The following is a 17716-nucleotide window of genomic DNA, read 5'->3' as shown; positions in this document are numbered from 1 at the left end:
TGTCAGAGGGTGGAAACTGGCCTTCACCTCTTCTTTGTCCCCCCATCTTCGGACCAATGTTGCTTTTTGTTCTGTGAAAACTCGGGCCTCAGTTTCCTCTTCTTAAAAATGAACTGAATGGAAAAGATGATCTCCAAGGAGAGAGCTGCTGAACCTCTTTCAATTCCAGCAATTTCAGTGACCTTTTGAAAATGATTACTAAAAGACCCATCATCACCTTCTTATGAAGTCCCATTACACGGAATACAAGCCTTGTCTTTACACCTCTCAGGACATGGGCAGGGTGGTTTGTGTGGGTGATGAGCAGATGCCAGCACCTTTCATCTTCCTGGCATCCTGGGAGGCAGAATTTCTGCGTTCACCTTCTCAGTGTGGAGGTCAGCTGGTTGGCTCCCCTGCCCACACACCTGGGTCCGGAGCCCCGCGGAGCAGGGATGTAGGGGCCCGCCTACTGGCCCTGGCTGCAGAGCCTTTGCCCCAGGGCCATGCTGCCGACTGCGCCAGGGGGAAGCCGGGTCCCCAAAGGACTCTGGTCAGCAAATGGCTGGCCACCCTTTGAGCGGACCCCTGGCATGGAGGGGTCAAGGAGTGCAGGCTCTGCCTTCTCAGACTGGTTTCTGTCTGACCAGATCAGGGATGTTTCCTTCTGGGGCTCTGTGTTACCGGGTGGACACGGCGCCTGCTGCTCACGGGGCAGCATCCCAGGACCACTCTGTGCGTCTCATCCACTTTGTGCTCCTTAAGGCCAAGCCTCGCTCTGGGGAAGGAGGCAACCTGAACCCCTTCATAGTGTGACAAGGGGGCGGCAGCTCGAGGAGCCCCAACCCGGGGAAGGCAGGTCTAGCACAGTCGGGTAAGCGTGGCGACAGTCAGGAGGTGAGAGCTCACTTGGGGGTGCAGCCCTCCCTTTGGAATCAGGTGTCTCTCCCACAGAGTGTGGCAGCGGCAAGTCCGTCCACGTGACCTGCTTCTGAGGTGTGAAGGCATGCTGGCACGGGTGGGGGCCTCGTCACCCATCACCTCCGAACCCCAACAGCAGCTCTCACCACAGAATCACCAGCACCGCCCCTGGGTGGTCAGCCCTTCCTCTGCCGGGCACCCAGCATTTTACAGACATCACACTCCCCTACCCAGGTGCTCACAAGAGCCCTGCTCTTAGGTGACGTGAACTAAGTAACGGGTCCAAGGTCACATGAGCAGTAAGAAGGCAAGCCAGGCTTTACACCAGGTCTGCCTGACTCCCAAACCCATTCTCAAAACCACCACGGAATTCTGTCCGCTTGCCTGCCCTCGGGTCTAGTCCAAAAACACAACCAAAAGTGATTTTGAAAGGTCGCCAAAAGGAAGCTTTGAGGGCCATAAACATTGGGGAGGACCTTTAGCCCAGGGGACACGGAGGTCCCTAGGGGTCTCTTGGATGTCCGGTTGCAGTGATCGGAAGCCCAGGGCTGGAGTTTTAACTGGGGGAGGGGGAAAGACAGGAGAGAAGTGCGAGGTAAGGTCTGTTCAGGTTCAGAGGTCACGGCCGCTAGTAGGCGGCCTGGGGTGGTCAGAAGGGCAGGAGTGAATTGTGTGGGAAGTTTTCCAGCCTTTCAAAGCATTGTTTTGAAGAACTGTAAATGCTCTGGGGAGAAAAAAGCTCAAAACAAAGCAAACAAAAACTAGCCATACTGATAACTACGTGAGTTTTATGAAACTTGAACGTGCGTGCTTAGTCGCCCAGTCATATCCAGCTGTTTGTGACCCCCCTGGACTATAGCCTGCCAGGTTCCCCTGTCCGTGGAATTCAGGCAAGAATACTGAAGTGGGTAGCCATTCCCTTCTCCAGGGGATTTTCCTGACCCAGGGGTCAAACTGTGTGTCCTGTAGCAAGTTGCTGCGCTTCTCTGAGCCTCCCTTTCCAAATGCAGAAATTTGAGATACTAATCCGTGCCCTGAAGGGTTGTTTTGAGGATTAAATTAAGGTCATATCTGAAGCAGAGATAAGTGTGGTAAGATGGGATCACTACAGATTTACCCGCTGGATCCCCAGGGGTACTGGGTGGCCAGCTAGGTCACCAGGCAAGCTTGGGCAGTCCTTCCCCTCCTTTAGGCCTCAGGTTCTCAAGTATGATGGGGAAAGGGTTGGGCCAGACAGTGGCTCATGGTCCTTTTGTCTCAACTACCACCCACCCCACACCCTGAGTGGTACCCAGTACCTACCCAACCGTCCTGGAGCTTGTTCGGGGCTGCCTGCGGTCTGCCACCCGCAGCAGGGGCCCTAAGAGCTGGGCCAGGACCTTAGCATCGGTTGGCTCCCCTGCCAGAAATCTCTCAGGATTTCCGGGGGCACCCTACCACATCCTGACCTCGCTTGGCAGGTGTGCCAGCCATGTGACCCATATCGTTCCCAGCTGTCCTCACCAGGCAGGTGCAGCCACAGGACCGTCCTCCCTGCTCCCCAGGCCCATCTTGTTCTTCTGTCCCTCTGCAGAGAAGGAGCCTGCGGTCCAACTGGCTGGTTGTAACCTGTTCTAACAAAGTTTCTCCAGAAGCTCAACATGTGAAATAGATAAAAGCAAGCTTATTGGGGGTTGGGGGCTCAGCACTCCCTACCCCTTCACTTCTCCAGAGAGGACTCTCTGACCCTAGGATATCATAAAGCACCAACTGGAGATGAGCAGTTCAGCGTCCTCAATTACAAAGAAAAGGCTCAGAGAGGGCAAGCCATATGCTCAAGGCCGCTCAATAATTTTGGATAAGTGCTATGACTCCCCACCCTCTCACCATCTAGCACTCTTCCCACCACAAAGAGCCACTGCCCGTTTATCAGCATTGACCCACGTGTCCACGAGCCTATGTTCCTTTCACCCTTGGGTGTCCGGAAGAGGACCTCGTATACCCTCAGGATAACAGGGAGTCTCAGCTTTACCCTGAGACCGGGATAGACACATCCTGGAAAACATTTTACGGTCATTTTAGGATGTCAGAGGAAGAATCCAGATCTGGGACCTCTTGGTGCTGGGGCATATTTCAGTTTCATCTCTTAGGAACTTGCCTAACTTCTTTCCACTGCTTTTTGTTCATTTCTGTTTTAAAACTGAGCTTAGCCATAGCTTCCTTGCTGAATTTTCACAAGTAAGGATTAGAGAGTATGTGTTACAAGATTAGCACATTGCTGGGTGTGTGCGTGTGTTGGGGGGGGAGGGGTGAGTGCTCTGTTGCTCATTTCTCTGCCAACAGTAAATGTGCTGCAAGTGAGCACCTTGACCCCAGACCTAGCGGGATCCGTAAAACGCGGTGTCCAGCGTGGAGAGGTGAGCGATACAGTTATTCCTGGCGTGGCTTTAACATCTCACTGATATGAAAGTTAAAAATTTCCCCATTTCTTTTTTTTCTTTTCTAAATCAGCTTTTCATACTCAAAATGACCACCCCGCTCCTCCTCCCCACCCCACAATACACAGGGCTGGTGGGATATGGTATCTCCCAGGCTGTTGAACACTGAACACTTCCTGACAAAAACCACGTTACAAATGAAGTCAGGCCAGGTCCTAGATACCCACATAACCTACAAGCTGGCAATCACAGACCTTGGCAATGAGCAAACAGTCAGAAAGCCAATTATTTTGATGTTAGATCACAGAGATAGGCAATTGCACAGAGTGGGAAAGCAGTGAAGATGAAATGGGCTTTTCATTTCAAACGTAGATGCCTGGGAAATGCAGGTCTCATCAGAAGGTGGAGGTCAGTAGTGACGCAGACGGAGAGGCAAGAGGGCCTCTGGATGCCTGGGCCCGGGCGTGGTGAAGTTAGGGGTTCCTGTATTGCATCACTTTTCCCAGCAAGACTTGGGTTATGCTCTTTGTACAGATACGTGAACCACCAGCGAGGCTCATGAGCTTATCAAGGGAGACGGAAATTGCTCTTTTGTCTCTTAACGGCCTTTGCATGTGCTGAGCTGCACGTGAATCACTTGCAGATGCCTGGGGGGGACCCCCCCATGCTACCCTTTCTCAGCTCAGGGGTTCATCCTTACCTGCTCAGGGTCACCCGCCTTGCCCGCAAAGTGGATTATGATTCTAACACTCACTTGTGTGGTGGTTTGATGAGTGACCGTAAGTGCCGTGAAGGCAGAGGTCTGTGTTCACTCAGACCTGAAACACACTAGATGTTCCAAAGGGAAAGAAAAGGAAGAGATGAAAACTGAGGAGACCCTGTGCCCGGGGGAGGCACACCACGGCCATCAGGCCTCTTGTAGGAATGAGGAAACTAAAGCCAGAGTGTCTGCATAACTTGTCTGGGTTTATCAGCGGGCTGGTAAGAGAGGAGGCAGGGCTTGAACCCAGGCGTCTGGCTCCGGAGCCCGGCTCTTAAGTCCTCTGCTCTGAGTCATAAAGAGGTGGACAGAGGGTTGCATAAAGCTAAATTGACCCCTTTTCATGACAAGATCGTGGCGCTGCTCTTGTGTGCCTGGAGGTCAGTTGCGTCACAGCTGTTCAGTAGATAAACCAATTGGTATATTGCTAAAGTAGTGTATCTGGAATTGGGTTCCTGACCTACTGGGCTCTTCCAAGTTCTATTCAGAGGCTGTAATCTTTAAGCTGATTGTCCATGTGACTTGGAGGGTGTGGGGGTCCAGAAGAGTAGGGGGAGATGGCACATTTGTACTCTGAGAAGGAGCGTGGCTGCCTCCAAGGGGTAATGTAAGAATTAAAGGTAAAGACTTCACTGACAACGGGTTCCCCTCTGCCCTCTGTCCAGGGTTCTGGCCCCTTCACAGCTCACACCACAATTCCTCATTATGGATTTTTGTGTCTTCAACAGCTCCAGGTTAAAAACTCCCTGAGCACGCAATCCTTTCTTTATTCTATCGCTCAATGAGAAATTATTACCTAGCAGGTGCTTGGCACGTAGTAAGGGCTCACTGCATTCAGTCGAGTGGCTAAAAATATCACCTACAAAGTACCCAGCACAATGCAGGCAGGCAGGGCTGTGCTGTCAGGGGCAGCCCTATTCTCTCAGGGTGGGCCTTTCCCCCAAGGACCATCGGGGGGACAATTTCCACTGTGGTCTGAAGCTCCTGGAGTCTCCCCACCTACCCCCCACCCCACCCCAAGTCCCCCAGCCATGGTTCCAGTTGCCTGGAAGGTGCCAAGGAGGGAAGTGTGACTTTGCAAGGCTGTTTGGCAACAAAAGTGAGCCGACTGGAGGCCCCACGGTTTCTGTCTGTAGCTCCAGTTACCGTAACAAAATGAACTGCCTCCCCACCGTGGTGGTTCTCAGATGGGAGGAAGTGGTTGGGACCCTGTGTACCCAGTGTCCCTATTTCCTTTGGAACTCTTGGGGAGGTGGGAGGGGAGGAAATCAGTCAAAGGGTACGGCCTCAGTGCGTTATTCATTAAGGGAAGGGTGGATGGATGGATGCGTGGGTGGACAGACGGAAGGATAAATGTGCTAACAGGCCCCTCATGTTGCTGACAAGAACCAAAGGCTCTAGCTTGACATGCTGGAAAATTTTAATGAGAATTTTAAGCTCCAGCTTCTCAGAGCTGGGGGAATAAATTCTTGCTGAATGTCAGATGAAAAATTAAAACCCAGCAGCATCTATTAATGCAGGAAGCTGACTGGGGTTTACCAAGATGAATAATTTCTAAGTCTTTAAGGAAGACCCACTCCCCTTGGAAATACATTGCCAGCTCTCGAAATTCAGAGTGGGGAAATTTTTTTTTTTTTCTTTCTGTATTAGGAAGATGATTTCAGTGCAATACAAACCTACCTATAGCTGTTTCACTTAAATGAGATGGAGGAACAGGTAGAAATAAGCATTTAGAAAAATCGAGAAAGGATTTACCAGGTCATCGGCTGTGCCGTTTGACCTGTCGTATTGAACACTGCCCACTACACTTTGCTGCCGATGAACATACAAGCAACTTGGGGTGCTTTAATTGTCTGGGTCAGGAATGACAGTAGCTGCTATTTAGTATTTGGCATCCACTACATATTTGTATATAATTTAAACATCTTACAAACACATAAGGAAGCTGGTCTTCTTTTCATTATAATACAAGGGAAAAGCAAACACTCAGATAGGCAAAGCAACTTGCCCAAAGTCAAACAGTGAGTTCGCTGGTGACCAACCCAGAATGTTGGCCCAGGTGGAGCTGATTAAAACAGTAGGTTTTCCTGGTCTTACTTCCCTGATTCTAGATCTGTTTTAAGACATGAAAGTCTAAATAGCTCTCAGCCTATTCCATAGATTTTTTTTCTATTATTACCATTATATATTTCAGAGCCTATTAAGCACTCTTGTTTTGAATATTTATTTACTTATTTGGCTGCTCTGGGTCTTAGTTGCAGCATGTGGAATCTAGTTCCCTGACCAGGGATCGAACCCAGGCCCCCTGCATTGGTAACTCAGAGTCTTAGCTACTGAAACACTAGGAAAGTTCCTTAAACACTCTTGATTAACATTTTCCCAACTGGAGACTATAGTTTGCACCAAATTTTGCCAGAAATTTTACTTGAGCTTACCTCCCTATTTTTGAAAGAACCACAGCCCAGTACAGCATCTCACAGCAACCTACAAGAAGACACTCTGCAGTCAATGGAGCGTATTTCTCCTAATGCAACGAGCACTGCTTTAAATACACACTTTTGTCCTCCCCACACTTCAGCTCACTTAGGTGGGGCTCTTCCTCCCCCATCTCAGCCCTTGGAGCCCTCGGAGCCTCTCACCAGCTGTGTGACTTGGATGAATCACTTAACCTCTCTGAACCTCATTTTCTCATTTGTTGGAAGCAAACAATCATGGTAATCTTAACAGGATTGTTAGAAAGGTTGCAGGAAAATAACTTTTCATGCAACATGCCCCCCCTACCCCTCAGCTGGGCAGACTCTATCCCTTCACACTGTGTGCACAACCCCAATTCAGGATATTCTAAGGCCAAAACCCAGGTCATTTCCCTGATACACCAGGCTCTCTGGACATGGAAGGACCTAGCAGGATAAGCAGTGTGCCATGTTCCTTAGAAAATTCTAGTTCTCCAATATCTCTCCTAATGCTTGCATTTTATTTTCATATTTTTATATGCCTCCCATGTTTGCCTTTGATTTAATCATATGCGCCATAAAAATCCCACCTACTTGGATTCTTGTTGTTTATTACCATCAGTTATCATTGGCATCTTCCCAAGAAGATCCATACCCCAGATACCTAGAAGTACTACTGTGATGTCCACCTGCTTGGGCTCCAGTTACAGACGTTATGACTCCATGCTGATAGCATTTTACTAAGCCCCTACTGTGTGTCTGAAACTGGCCTGGGCACTTTGCGTGTGTTAGCTTGTTCAATCTGCCCAATACCTGTGTGAGTTGTGTACCATTATTCCCACTTCCCAGAGGAGAGAATGAAGGCCTGGAGAGATTTAAATGTCTCACCTAAGGATGTACTTCTAGAAAGTCTAATAGCAAGCTGGAATGTCCACAGTGCGAAGCCTGCTCTGTGCTAGAATGTTCTGTGGCTGGAAGATCTCCTTCTGGCATGAGCGTGCCCAGTCTGAGCTCTCCCAGCCCTTCCTGGCATAGAGTTCCCTATCAGTGAGCAGCCACGACTCACCAGCCACCGGGCCTCACTTAGATCTGCTTCTGCCTGTCTTCCCAGAGCACATCTGTCTCCAGAAAGCCCACCCCCTGCCAGCTGTGTGTCTCAGGGGTCCTGACACCTCCCTTCCAGAGCCCCTGCCATGTCCCCCCAGATACCTTCAACAGCTGGGCACGCTCTCCCCTGGGAGTCGCAGAGGAGGGACCGTCAGGAGCACTGTCACCACCGCTCCATCAGCTGCTACTTCCGTGGCAGAGTGAGCCTCCCGCCGGTGCAGAGGAGCCCATGCTATCGAGAAGCACAGTTGCTAAACCGGCTGCCACTTCCTCTGCTAGAAACGAGGAAGGCGCGGGCTTGTAGGAGACAGGTTCCTGTTTTCAGCAACCACACCGAGCAGACTTCTCTTTGTAAGGACAGGGCAGATAGCAACACTGTTCTTTTTTTTTTTTTTGCAAAGCACTTGGGAATATGGGCAGCTTGATTCCAAGTGTCTGGGCCCCCGCTCCTCTTTCAGACACTCCTCTTTCAGACACGGGGATATTTTGTCTCTAATTAAAAGGCAGAGGAGGTTGAGAGAATGCTCTCATGGCCTAAAGCTCACTGGGTCCAAGGGGGCCAAGGCTCAGAAGCCTCAGCTGCTTCTCTCTTCTCAGGTTCTTGATGTCACTGCCCAGTGGGCTCCGAGCAAAGCTTCTGGTCTTGGCTCCGCTGTAGACAAGTTTTTAATTGGCAGAGAATTGAAATAATGAGCCTCAAAGACCCTTTACAGAAAGAAGCAGCCCACCAGCCTTCCCGGGGGAGGCACACCACCCCTTGGCTGGCTGGTGCTACAACCAGAAGAAACTACAAAGGTTATGAAAGGTTATAAAACTAGAAAGGTTATGAAAAATAGTCGGCTTTCCTAGGTTCCTGATGAAAGTTGACTAAGAAAACATGGTAACTGAATGTATGATGCCTGACTGGCTCCTGGATCAAGGGTGAAGGACTAGAAAGAACATTCCTGGGATGGAGGTGGGGGTATTCAAATACAGACTGCATATTAGACCATTTGTGTCAGTGCTAATTTTCTTGGGTATAATAATGACATAGAGTTATGTGAAGAATGCTAATTTTTAGGAACTCCGTGCTAATGTATTTAGAGGTCAAGAGGCATGTTGTCTTTAACGTTCAAATGGTTCAATTAAAAAAAAAAAAAGAAAACACACACACAAACAGAAAGAAAATGAGAAAGACAGAAAGCAAATGTGACAAAATGTTCATGCTTGGTCAGTTTAGGTGAAGGGAATATGTGCACTGTACTATTTCAACTTCGTGATGGGTCTAAATTTTTTTTAAGTAATTGTATATGTCTCCCTGTTCATAGCATGCTTCCCAGGTGGTGCAGTGGTAAAGAATCTGCCTGCCAATGCAGGAGATGTAAGAGATGCTGATTCGACCCCTGGGTCGGGAAGATCCCCTGGAGAAGGAAATGGCAACCCACTCCAGTGTTCTTGCCTAGAAAATCCCATGGACAGAGGAGCCTGTCAGGCTACAGTCCAAGGGGTTGCAAAGAGTCGGACACGACTCATAGCATGCTGGTCTCAATCAGGAAAGCCCAACACATGGAGCCCAAGGGCTTGTTGGTGGTAGAGATGGAAGCTGCCAGAACGCCGGCTCCAGACAGCGTGTCATGGAGTTGCCTGGGTGAGCTCAGAATGCCAGGTGACCTGCTGCATGGCCCTCTGAGAGCCTTGGTTCACCTCCCACTTCACAGAGAAGACAGAGCATCCAATGATCTGCCCAGCGTCACCCAACTGGTCCCCGAGCAGAGTCAGGTCAGTGTCTGGGGCTGATGGCATGGCCCCAAGCTGGTGGGAACGACACGGCCAGCAGGGACAGTCATTTAGAAACCTCTCTCACTGCTGTGATAGAAGATGAGTTCAAAACACCAGGGCTGCTTCTAAATTTAGCAGGGGCTCTGCACTAGAGAGATGCTTCCTTAGACGACTCTCACAGGGTGAGAGTCCCTGTGCTGCGCGGGGCACCCTGGGAAGGGGCAGAGGAAATGTTGCAAAGATTGACTGGGTGCTTGGCCTCGAGGAGGAGGAGTGGGCAGGCAGGGAGAAGCAGAAGTGGACTTTTCCCCCGAACTCACCCAGAGGAGTAACAGAGGTTTAGATTGATAGTTAAGAGGTATGAAGCTTTAGGCAACTTGTCAAAAAATATTTACTGAGCATCTCTTATGAGTTAGACTCTGAAGCCATTCCCTCATTCAGTTATTTATTCAATGATGTTTTCTAGGCATTGGAGTTCAGCCGTGCATGAAAGCCCTGCCCTACTACACAGCTATCAGTTCTGGTGACTCTGTAAGGAAAGGAAAATAGCCAGTGTGGAGGTGGGAGAGGGAGGGGTTCTCTGTGCCATGGGCTGAGGCTCCGGGAGGAAAAGCACCAGCCGGGGAACAAGCTAGATGGTTAGAGGCTCATGCAGACTTTGGGGGATGGGGAGGAAAAGCACCATGGGCTTAAGGGAGCTCCCGGTGGTTTCATGGTGGAGGCTGACAGCAGGCAGGCAGGGACCGTAGATGGGTCTCCGTCAAAGGGAGTGGTCGGTGCCCAGGAGAGGCTGCTGCGGAAGGAGAAGCCCAGAACTGGGAGCCACGGGAGCCCAGGTGGCAGGATCCTTTCTGCCCGTTTCCACTGGGTGACCTGGAACTGCTGCCCACTTGCCCTGGCCTTGCTGTTTCACAACCTTCCTTTCACCCCTGGGGTGAATGCATGGAAATGGGGTCTGTTTGAGAAAATGTACCTGAAGCTGTCAACTGCACTCCAAAGAATCCCGGGCTGTGGCCCAGGCTGAGGGATGGTGTGGAGGTCGGAGCCCACACTTGGCAGGGGACACCCCCACCAAGGTCCTTAAGACTGGGATCAGCCCTGGCTGAGTGACCACGTGTCCGGCAACCGCACTACAAGAGCACATGGAGACATCCAGATCCATCAGTGTAAAAGTACCTGATTTCCAGAGAGTTTTTCAAGTTAATGAACTGTTATATTGTTGTTATTTGGTCGCACTGTTTGTGACCCCATGGACTGCAGCACGCCAGGCTTCCCTGTCCTCCACTATCTCCCAGAGTTTACTCAAACTCATGTCCATTGAGTTGGTGATGCCATCCAACCATCTCATCTTCTGTCTCCCCCTTCTCTTCCTTCCTTCAATCTTTCCCAGCATCAGGGTCTTTTCCGATGAGTTGGCTATTCTCATCAGGTGGCCAAATATTGGAGCTTTAGGTTCAACATCAGTCCTTCCAGTGAATATTCAGGGTTGATTTCCTTTAGGATGGACTGGTTTGATCTCTTTGCTGTCCAAGGGACTCTCAAAAGTCTTCTCCAACACCACAGTTTGAAAGGATCAGTTATTCGGTGCTCAGCCTTCTTTATGGTCCAACTCTCACATCTGTAGATGACTCCTGGAAAAACCATAGCTTTGACTAGACAGACCTTGTCTGCAAAGTGATGTCTCTGCTCTAATATGCTGTCTAAGAGCTATTAGGACCCAGGCTAATGTCCACAGGCAAATTAGCAAGATGATCCTGTATGTTGAGATTTGCTTGACTGATTTCCTCCTACTTCTGTGCAGTCATCATCTTATTGAAATGAAATGTTCTCCTTTGTAAATGCTACCTTTTTACATTTAGTGTCATCGAGAGCCAGGTGATACCTCCCCACCTGGGGGTCTGCAGTTCTCCTAAACCAAGCAGGAACCAAGCCTGCTTCTCCAGCATCAACTCCATAGGAGGATGTGCATAGATTACCTAGCATAGTGCAAGGTGTATGGTGGGGCGGGTGGGGGTGGGGACACGGGAACCACGGAATATGCCTCCCCCTCTTTCCTTTCAAAGTGGAGCATAAGCTGGGGAGAGCAGGGGCAGGTCTAACACAGACCATGAGCCCAGCACCGAGCCTGCCCCCCAAATAGATGAGCCACACCCATGAACAAGTAAATGAAGGTGATGGATCTGCTTTCTGAACAAAAAGCACATGGCCTGTGAATATTGACTCTTTGCCTCCGGGGAGGATGATGAGCTAACCTTGAAAATCATCTGGGAGATATCAGACCCTATTGTTTCCTGGGAGTTGAGAGCTGTTCATGTGTCTGGAACCATCTCTGGAGCTGGGCAAATGGTCCATGTGGATGAGCTGAACTGTCCAGCTAGAATGGCACCTGAATATGTATCCTCAGAATCTTTGTGTTTCTCTGGGAGTGCCTCTTGGAGCTGACAGTGTTTTCAGGAGGAAAAAAAAAAAAAAAAAAGCAGAAGCTCTGTTTGCACTGGGCTTCTCCACTCTGAGGAGTTGCACAAATGTGTTGATTCACCCAAGCTGTTCTCTTCTGTGGTTGCTCAACTCGTCCCCTTTGCATCCCTCTTAGGGACAGTGGGTTCCCAAAGCTTGGGAAGCTCTCTGAGAGGGGCCGCAATTTCAGTCTTCGCAATGTTGCAATTTTGCTTTCCCTACTAACTTCCTGTAGATGCATGAAGATGCAAACTCTTTTCTTGTCTAGATCTAACAGGTATTTGTTTATTTAAATGAATATTGAGTATTGTATTGAGTAACTATTAGCTTCATGCCAACCATGAGGCTAAGTTCAGGGGGCAGCAGGGTGACTGGGACTCATGTCCTGCCATCCAAAAGGTCAGCGAACAGGGACCAGAAATGAACCATGATGACTTGGCAGCACGGTGGGGGTGTTGTGATGAGGGAAACTAAAGGAAATGGTTCAAAATGTTGCAGTGGCCCCCAGGCTCGATGGACGTGGGTGATGTTAAGCTTAACCTTGAACATGAGTGGAGCCCACTAAGGCTACACATTTGGCAGTGCTGGCCGGGACATTCCATGGGTCCCTTCTTGTGTTTTCTCTTTGTGGGATGATAAGTTGCGTCTTGTCTGGAGTTGGAAGTGATGTCAGTATCGGCCACGTGCTGGCCCTCCCGCGCCTGTGATCTCCTCTTCCCTCTCGGTGCTCCTGGAACAGGCTGACAAGCTGACCCCCTCGGGTCAGTTCAGTCTCAGCCCAGCTCTGCCCCAGCCCTCCACCCCCACTTCCCTCACTGTGCGTGGCCTTTGTGTTGAGTCCTCCCTGGTCCTCACTGCTTCGACCTGCCATCTCAGTGACTTCCACTTTCTTCTACTGCCTGGCAGGCTCTGTTGGCTGTGCCCCTGAATTTACTCCTGCTGTTCCCCTCATTCTAGGATCTGCCAGAATCAGGAGTGAGTCTCCAGTCCGGGCCAGCCAAGGCTTGATCCTTTCCTCCTAGAGACTCAGAGCCTGGCAGAAGGACTCATGTTCCCTCTACCCTCTGCAGTTGGAGGGGAGTGGGTCAAGCCCTCTCCCCTGCCTGTTCTTGTCCTCTGGCCTAAGCTGAGGTTCCTCAGCTGTCTGAACGGCCTGTTCCCCAGACTGGCTCCCGCCGTGGGGCCCTGATGGGGAGGAGGGATAGCAAAAGCGGTGCCATCTGTCTGCAGTGGAGCCTTTTGCCAGAATGCCCTGTGACTGTCCTAGAGGCAAGAAATTTGCTGGTCGCTTTTATTCCCACCGGCAGAGCAAACACTACAGTGCATGGGGGCATCCTTGTTCAACTCTGTTTCCTTCAGTTCACTGAGGAAAGGGCCTTTTCCTGTTTCCAAGTGCAAGTGTTCTCGTCTCCAAGCTGGTTGATCATGACAGTAGAACAAAGTTTTGAGTGAGTTTGAGTAAGCATTCCCTGTATGTGCACATTTAGTCATCTTTTATATACACAGTCATTAATTATATTCACAGATGACTGTACTAAAACATACATTATAAATATATACATGTTTTAAAAGAATAAGACTACCTAAATGATATTTATAGGTAAATATCTTGGAAATTTCTTCCTGTGCACCAATGAATTGTCTTATACACCCTGTTTGGGAGACCAGAACTCTAATAGAAACATAAAGAGGGAGACAAGGATCATTTCTAAACAAAGAGGATTCTTAACAAGGAGTTTTGAGACATCTCAGGTTATCTTTTCTGGTTCAAATGTATAGTTGAACCAGGAAGGACACAGAGATCCTTGTGAATTTCACTTAGGACGAAGGCAAGAGGCAGTCTTACCAAGAGAAATAGGATTTGGTACATGGTGGCATCAGGTGGTATCAGGCCCTTTTGAAGGGAAGCTCTTCAAGAGTTTCTCTAATACCTCCCCTTTCCCACCTCTGTGTTGGTCTATCTTCTGAAAACTGTTAAGATCCATGAAGGCCGGAGGCTACCTGTTTTGTCAGTGATTGACACCTAGCATTAGCACTTTGCAGGGCCAGAGCAACTGTCAGATATTTGCTAGGAGGAAGAAAGGGCAGGGCGGAGGGAAAACTGGAGGGTGGGACGGGGGAAGTGAGAGTTTAAAACAAAAAACCCAGAAAGACAGAGAAATTCCCCTCCCTGTAGACTACACCCTTTCTTCAGGCCCTCAAGGGTGCCTGTTAAGTCATGTCCGATTCTTTATGATTCCATGGACTTCAGCCCGGCAGTTTTCTCTGTCCATGACATTCTCCAGGCAAGAATCCTGGAGTAGGTTTGCCATTTCCTACTCCAGGCCTTAATCATCTTCAAATTCCGTGCAGCATCGTGCATATAGGAAGTACTCAAAGATGCCCATGGAGTTATTCTGGTGAAGAACTAGCTTCTGGCAGCAGAGCTGGCTGTGTCCCAGAGTTGATAGGAAGAGCTGGATGAACATTAGAGATAAGGCGTCTCTGATTAGCTCTCGAACATGAGCAGAGTCAGGCCTCTTCATTGCTTCACCCCTGTATTTTCATCTCATAAACAATAATCACAATTAAACTTGTCCAAACACCTCAAAATATGCTTTAACAGCACAAAATGAGGTTACCATCTCTCATAGCATGATGATGGCTTTTATTAAAGTCCCCTTGCTAACTTATCTCACATTTTATGATGCCTTAATACTTCTGTGAGATAGGCTTTCCAGTCAAAACAAGATTCCGTGGTTGTCATCTAAAGAACAAGCTCAAAACTGGCCTTAATGCAATTTAGAATGGTATCATCCGTTTCCAAGCCACTGGTGGGTGTGAAATTGTCAGCCAGCCTTGCTTCATCACCCACAGAGCCACGACTAATTACACCCAGCAGCACGGGGCCGCCAGGCAGGGACAGAAGATAGACAAGCCCAGCTGCTTAAAATATCCTTGGCCAATACAGAACTGCAATTCCCAAAGCTTTCTTTAGATTGGAGAAGATTTGACTATTTTTTAAATTTGAGTTTGAGTAGCAATAATATTATAAATCATAATAACTGAATCTCTGACAGTGCTGTACAGGTTCTGAAGTATTTTTCAAACCTGTTATTTCATTTCATTCATGCTAGAGCTCTTTGAAGTGTCAATTCTGAGTTTAATATTGGCTACCATTCATGGGAAACCTAACCCATGTAAGCATATTACCTTTTATCTCATCAATTCATCACAACAATCTACTGAAATATTCTTCTTACCCTCATTTTACACTTGAGGAAACAGGCACGGGGGATTTAAATAGCTTTCCTAAGTACACACAGCTGGTAAGAAGAGGAGATACTGACCTTGCATGTGCACTAATAATGAACTCACGGTCCGTGCTTTTGATGCTGTACCTTGAGACACTATTATGTACCCATTTTACAGGTGGAGAAACTGAAACTCCGGTAGTAGAACCACTTACCAAGTTGTCAGTTCAAGATTCAGTAAGATTTCTCCAACCCCAAAGCCCAAGCTCTGTCCATTCTTTTTCCACACTGTATGAAAATGTATATTTGTTTTTACCTGATGAATTTGAGGGGGATAGTGTTGTTGCAAATGACGTGACATGGACTCCAGGTGCTCAGCTGAGGCAGGGGTTCAGAAGCAGACCTATTTAGTTCATACTGATGCATCACACCTTAGCAAGAGTCCCCTGGGCTTGTTCCCAAGGGGGAGTTTGGGGAAAGGGTCAGGCAGAGTGATGGGCCCAGGGCCTGCGAGGGCTACCCTTGTCACAGGGAGGGGGCTAAGCTCAGACCACACACCCGTTAGCTGGAGCTAATACAGGATAAGGAAGTGGGCCCTGGAAAATGCAGGGCCGCTTTGAACACACAGGGCCAAGTGTGGGAGGGTGTGGGTGTGAGGCTCAAGTCTGAAGGACAGCCACCAGGACAGGCCAGGGTCGCGGGTTTCAGTCCAGCTGGATGCGCAGACGGTTTGCCCTCAGGCGCTCCATGCCACCTCTGGGGTCTGGAAGTGAGGTGGGAGCCCTAGACCTTCCACTTCCAGTGGGGGCCCTCCCGCCTCCCCACTGCTGTGGCCAGCACAGGGCCTCCAGCCCAGAACCTGACGCCGGCCCCCGTGACTGACCTCCCCAGGGCGGCCCCTCACCTGGACCTTTGTGCCAGGCACCCCTGTCTCCCGGTCCAGCCTCTTCCCGAGGTGCCCCCTCCAGGGATGTCTGACCAGAGCCGGGCCACGGCCCTCCTCTCTACTCTGCTCCCTCTGACAGAGGCATCCCCAGTCCGTGCGGCCCCGGTCACCCTTCCTGCTGACACTGGCCCCTGAGAGGCCACCCTGTCCCCCAGCCAGCTCCCCTTCTGCACACACAAGACCATCCACACCCACCAGAGTCTCAGAACTTACACACATACTGCGCTTCTCCAGGGCAGCCCGGGGAGCCCTTTCTCCCCAGGAGCTGGTCAGTGCCACCTCGTCCAGGAAGGAAAGGAGGAGGAGATGGACAGAGGGAGGTGATTGCAGGTGACAGGAAGGAAACCAGTAGCCAGACAAGGCTTTCTCACTCCTAGACATCTGGGCTGGGCCCTACCGTCTTCTTGTTGTTAAGTCGCTAAGTTGTATCCAGCTCTTTTGCAATCCCATGGACTGTGGCCCGCCAGGCTCCTCTGTCCATGGGATTTCCCAGGCAAGAATACTGGAGTGGGTTGCCATTTCCTTCTCCAGGGGATCTTCCTGACCCAGGGATCGAACCCACATCTCCTGCTTTGACAGGTGGGTTCTTTACCACTGAGCCACTTGGGAAGCCCCCTACTATCTAGATGCTCATACTTGGAGGCATAGTTCAAATAGTCAGGAATGGCTGACTGCAGAGTCACACTTAGAGAGAAAACAAGTGCTCAGTCTCTCCTGTGGGGCAGAGCAGCCAGGCTGCAGTTTCAGGCCAGCTTCCTCTGGGCCAGAAATTCCCACCATGCCCCTCACTCTTCTGTCTTTCCACCTTGATATTAGACGTGGGAATGTAGCCCTGGGCAAGTGCTAGCTAACCCCCCACCCCCAGATCTGCCACCAGCTACAGTTATTTTTGTATACTGATCCATACAACCAAACAGAGGGATGAATAAAACCCCCTACTATGTAAATTGGTACAGATGCTGTGGAGAACAGTAAGGAAGTTCCTCAAAAATAGAGCTAAAAATAGAGCTACCATATGACCCTGCAGGCCCAGTCCTGGGCATATATTCAGAGAAAGGCATGATGTACAAGGATACCTGCACCCGTATTCACTACAGCACTGTTTATAGTAGCCGAGACAGGGAAGCAGCCTAAATGTCCATCGACAGAGGGAGGCATAAAGGTGACACAATGGACTATTACTCAGTCATTAAAAAGAATGAAATAACGCCATTTGTAGCAACATGGATGGGCCTAGAGATTGTCATACTGAGTGAAGTAAGTCAGAGACGGAGAAATATCATATGACATCCTTTATACGTGGAATCTAAAAAGAAATGATACAAATGAACTTAGAAAACAGAAAGAGACTCACAGGCTTAGAGAACTTACGGGTGCCAGGGGAAAGGCTGGGAGGAAGGAATAGTTAAGCAGTTTAGGATGGACATGTGTGACTTCCCTGGTGGCTTAGACGGTAAAGCGTCAGCCTGCAATGTGGGAGACCTGAGTTCAATCCCTGGGTTGGGAAGATCCCCTAGAGAAGGAAATAGCAACCCACTCCAGTACTCTTGCCTGGAAAATCCTATGGATGGAGGAGCCTGGTAGGCTATAGTCCATGGGGTCGCAAAGAGTCGGACACGACTGAGCTACTTCACTTTCTTTCTTTCTTCAGGATGGACATGTACACACTGCTATGTTTAGAACGG

At 49.5% G+C, this 17716-nt stretch overlaps 2 protein-coding genes across 2 annotated transcripts in view; one reads left to right on the top strand and one right to left on the bottom strand.

Moving 5' to 3' along the window:
- The window catches only part of SLA (Src like adaptor), a 36666-nt gene extending 28726 nt beyond the window's left edge, over positions 1 to 7940 (bottom strand). The window contains exon 1 of the mRNA XM_061123158.1: positions 7740 to 7940. The gene's annotated coding sequence lies outside the window, so the exon portion shown is untranslated. The remainder of the gene's footprint in view (positions 1 to 7739) is intronic.
- The window catches only part of TG (thyroglobulin), a 237245-nt gene that overhangs the window by 169715 nt on the left and 49814 nt on the right, over positions 1 to 17716 (top strand). The window lies entirely within an intron of this gene.

The sequence above is a fragment of the Dama dama genome, chromosome 21, assembly GCF_033118175.1.
Source record: "Dama dama isolate Ldn47 chromosome 21, ASM3311817v1, whole genome shotgun sequence".
In the NCBI taxonomy this organism is placed as follows: Eukaryota; Metazoa; Chordata; class Mammalia; order Artiodactyla; family Cervidae; genus Dama; species Dama dama.
The sequence above is the reverse complement of the archived record's forward strand: the minus strand, read 5'-3'. Positions and strand labels throughout refer to the sequence as shown.